This window comes from Camelus bactrianus, chromosome 6, assembly GCF_048773025.1.
Source record: "Camelus bactrianus isolate YW-2024 breed Bactrian camel chromosome 6, ASM4877302v1, whole genome shotgun sequence".
In the NCBI taxonomy this organism is placed as follows: domain Eukaryota; kingdom Metazoa; phylum Chordata; class Mammalia; order Artiodactyla; family Camelidae; genus Camelus; species Camelus bactrianus.
The window spans coordinates 34,008,781-34,013,612 of record NC_133544.1 but is presented as its reverse complement, the minus strand read 5'-3'; the positions used below and the strand labels follow the sequence as shown (position 1 = coordinate 34,013,612).

Here is a 4,832-nt window from a genome sequence, read left to right as displayed (position 1 = left end):
AGCAGGTTCAAACACAGAATAATGAGAATCTTTTGTTAAGTATCAAAATAGGCTGATTGTAACCAAAACATAGAGATTATGACAAGCTTGTGATCTGGTAAAACTACTTTTCAGTACTCTCATGGGAGCTTTATTAGACTTACTCAACAAGCTACCGTATTGGCTAATACAAATGACAAATTAGGTCCTGAATCAAGTTCCACTTCCAAGGAAACAGCATCAGCCATCTTGGTTTTGTTGAATACAACAGTTATTTCTGTGGTCACCGCAGGTTTTGAAGCACAGTCACTCTTTAGGATAATACTTCTCCATATACGAAGTCCCTTGCTGTCAAAAGCTCCACACCACTTTTGTCTCATGAACTGCACTGCATCTTCATATTTCATTGCACCTTCAGTTAATACCAGGATGACAAGGACTGAAGCTCTGCTAAGACCCTCAATTTAGTAGCAACACAACAACCATGTATATCACAAAATTTAATTTTTTACAAGACTTAACCAGTCATCAACCCTCTGGATAGATGGTGGTGTACCACCATCAAAAGACCACTTGCGAACATGGCTGCCTTCTTTCTCTCCAAGGGCAGTGCTATCCTGTTAAGATAACTCCTTACTTCTTTAATTCCTTTATAAATGTGTTTAAGGTTGCATTGGTTAGATTGGATGTAATAGGCAATCTCATGCCTTTGTGTGTGATTTCCACAGAGTCTGGAAGTTTTATTCAAGCCATGTTAGTTCAGGGTTATAAAATTTTTTTTAAAAGACGAATACAGAAATGATATAAAGTATATTTCTATATACTCCACTTGAAATTCTCAGCGCTCTGAGTATGAAGCTGGAATAATAGGAAATGAACTTCTTAACAAGAAGCAGCCCTCCTTCAACCCAGTAATGCTGAAGCACCAGATAGGAAGCACACTGCATGTTGTCCCAGATAGGTCAGAACTGCTGGAAAATACTCTGCAGACTTCAATTCAACAGTCTGTGTCCAGGTTAACTGCTCTTATGGGGGCTTCTTGGTGAAATAGTGATGGATTTCTGTATTTCATTTGTCTCCATAGAGGCTATCCTGTGCCTGGCAGTTATCTCCACATTTCTTTGGAAACTCCATAAACGTGGTCAAGAAAGGGGGTCATGAGGACCATGGTCTACTCATACAGCTGGAGACACTGGTGGTGGCAGGACACCAGGTTCTACCATGCAATGGGTGGCTTTGAGGAGAGCATGGCACCAAGCTGGCCCATAGCAGAGGGAGCCAACATGCATGACCAAATCCAAAGATTAGCTTTTATTCAAAGAAGGAAAAGCTAGGAATTCAAAACCACATTAATGAACTGAACCTATTTAGCCAAGAGAAGAGACTAAATGGATGGAGGCAGGATGTCTATGTATATTTTGCATGGAGAAGCCGTAAGGGTATACATGGGGCTGGGCAAGGGTGTCTCTTGGCTGTTTTTCAGCGTTGCTATAGTCTCTGTTTGCAAGGGGTAAACCAGAATTTCCTGATGGAAACGCTTCACTCATCTCCTTTACTTCAGAATAAAATTCAGAATTTTCATGGTCCCATATATTGTCTGACCACTGTCTACCTTTCCATCTTCAACTACCACTAATCCTCTCCACATTCGCCCTGTGCTCTAGCAATTTAGGTCCCTTGGTATAACTTCAAGATGTGTGCTTCCCACTTCTGTCCCTTTTTAAAAAGGACTAGTAAGAGTTAAAGTCTAGATCCTCACAAAGGTCCAAACTCTTTCTAACACATCTAGCTTCCTTCTTGCGAATTAGAATCCGACTGTAGTATATAGCTAGCTTTAGCGGATATCCTCACAGTGCTGTCCACTTCCTTGTACCATCAGTGCAGAAATATGGGGCATAATATGCCTTTAACTCTGGAGCCATCTGCCTCACCAACCAACTCCCCAGAGAGAGTGTCAGTTCCCATGCTACTGTGTGGCTTTTCCATTCAGTTCCTGCTGATGATTCTGCTCCAAAGGCTGCTTTCAGCAATGCAGAGGGCTCTAGTCGATGGAATCCTTACTTTTAGAAATGCTGCATTCCCTCTGTTCTAAAAATAGTCCCTGACAGTTCTCAACATCTAAAAGCCCCTTGGGTAATATGTATCCAAATATGCATCTTTGAATTTATAGGTCTGACTAGGAAATATTCACATGGGTATAAATTTCCAGGGATTAAAGATAAATGAGATGGCTTATATAATATTTTGAGCTCTGTGGACATAAATTGCAATATACATCTAAGGCACAGTAGAATAATAGTAGGAAAAAAAATAAGGGTAACATAAAATAACTACCCATCAAACAGGAAGGCAAGTCTCTTCACTAACTTTCAGTTACTTTGATAAGGGGCAACTGTGAATTTGATGTTAAAAGACCTGTGATCTGGGTGGATGGTTTCCCAGACTTTTCCCTTTATTTTTCCCATGGACTTTCTGTCCATTTCTCTAGTTCAATTAAGAAAGGAAGAAGGAAAAACATTTGTTTTCTCTATGTGTTAGTGTCATGGCATTTCTTAAACCAACAAGAAAGTCAAGGGGTTGTAAGTATTCCCTCTTCTTGTTTTCTTCCTCCTCATCGTCCTCCTGGTCTCTTCAAGGGACATTGAGATTCACTGGTAGAACTCTAGGGCCCCACCTTCACTCTCATCCCACCCTAGACACTCTTTCTGCTCGATGGCAGGCAGCTAAGGCGGGAAGGGTTTCAGAAATCCTTCCTTTCCCCACTGCTTCATGCTAACCTCACAGACATCACACTTACCCTAGTTCTGTGGACTGTACCCCCAACCGCATTACTCTTCTCACTGCTGCTGCTCACACTTTTCTGTTACATTCACACGCTGGCTCTTCAGAGTCTCTGCTGAAGGAGCACCAGCAGGAATGTCCTTCTCTTGCCTTTTCCCACTTGTCCCTCAGGGAGACAGACCAACATCACCTGCTCTCACACCATTTCAAAATGGGGCAGATACACTTTAAGAAACACAGTTATTGTACCATATAAGCCTGAAAGCAAATATATCCCACTTCTCCAGGGAGAGTGTAGCTACCCCATACTCCCTCCAGAGCTGCATCTCCTTTCATCCCTGCATGCCTCTGAGACACTCATCTCATAGCTGTTCCCTCTTTTGCTCAGGAGAAAAAGGTAGATAGATGGGAGTTTTTGAAGTTATTGAGGTTCAAGGATCCTAGTTCTTCACAATTTATAGAGATAAACTCTGGAAACTTTGTTATTAGCCATGGTTCATCAGTCCCTTTGCAACCTTGGATTTCTCTTTTTCAAAAATCCAGCTTATGCAAAAAACAAACAAATAAACAAAACTTCTGCATAACTGTCTCTCATTTCCCAGGATTTTAGTTCTAGTATTCTTGAAATTCAGGACTCTTCTGTTGGGATACTACTTGTAAAAAATCTTAATGTATTTTCTATTAACAACCTCTAAATTACTGTCTCTGAGACCTGGAAACTGAGTCAGTCATTAACATATCCAAATGAGGAAATCAGAAAGAAATGCACTAAGTGTTTGCATGGAGAACTACATGCATTAAAATATATCTATGGTTTGCATATTTCTACAAAGGTACAAAAAGGATTTACAGCATCACACTGAAAAATAGTTTCTGTGAGCAATGTATGATAAAAATAATTGGATAATAATTAGCATTGCTAATTTAAGATATGTGTAATTGGTAGTCTATTAATTAAACAAGCTGTTATTATGTCGATCTAAATGTCAAGGGCATTTTTCAAAGAACTAGAACAAATCACTTTAAAGTTTCTATGGAAACACAAAAGACCTTGAATAACCAAAACAATCTTGAGAAAAAGGAATGAAGCTGGAGGAATCACACTCCTTGACTTCAGACTATAATATAAAGCTACAGTCATCAAAACAATATGGTACTAGCACAGAAATAGACACATAGATCAATGGAAGAGAAGAGAGAACCCAGAAATAAACCCACACACTTATGGTCAATTTACCCATGACAAAGAGGCAACACTATGCAATGGAGAAAAGATTGTCTCTTCAATAAGTGGTGCTTGGAAAACTGGAGAGCTATCTGTAAAAGAATGAAATTAAGTCATACCAAGTGAAGGAAGTCAGAGAAAGAGAGATATCATATGATATATGTGGAATCTAAAAAAATGATACAGATAAACTTATTTACATTACAGAAACAGACACACAGACATTGAAAACAAATCTGTGGTTACCAAAGGGGAAAGGGGGGAAGGGTTGGTTAAATCAGGAGTTTGGAATTAACAGATACACACTACTATATATAAAATAGATTAAGCAACAAGTTCCTACTGTATAGCACAGGGAACTATATTCAATATCTTGTAAAACCTATAATGGAAAAGAATCTAAAAAAGAATATATATATGTGTGCGTGTGTGTATGTGTATATATATATATAACTGAATCATTTTGCTGTACACCTGAAACTAACACAACATTGTAAATCAAATATACTTCAATTAGAAAAAAACATTCTCTAACACCATATACAGAAATAAACCCAAAATTGATTAAAGACCTAAATGTAAAACCAGAAACCATAAAACTCCTAGAATAAAACATAGACAGAACACTTTGACATAAATTGTAGCAATATTTTTTGGATTTGTCTCCTAAAGCAAAGGAAATAAAAGCAAAAATAAACAAATAAGACATAATTAGACTTAAAAGCTTTCGCACATCAAAGGAAACCATGAGCAAAATAAAAATAGAACCTACTGAATGGTAGAAAATATTTGCAAATGATATGATTGATAAGGGGTTAATACCAAAAATATATAAACAACTCATGTA

General features: G+C 38.2%; 1 pseudogene; it reads right to left on the bottom strand.

Moving 5' to 3' along the window:
* Positions 1–219: 219 nt before the first annotated feature.
* Positions 220–732, bottom strand: LOC123618885 (protein tyrosine phosphatase type IVA 1 pseudogene; annotated as a pseudogene).
* Between the last annotated feature and the right edge of the window lie 4,100 nt (positions 733–4,832).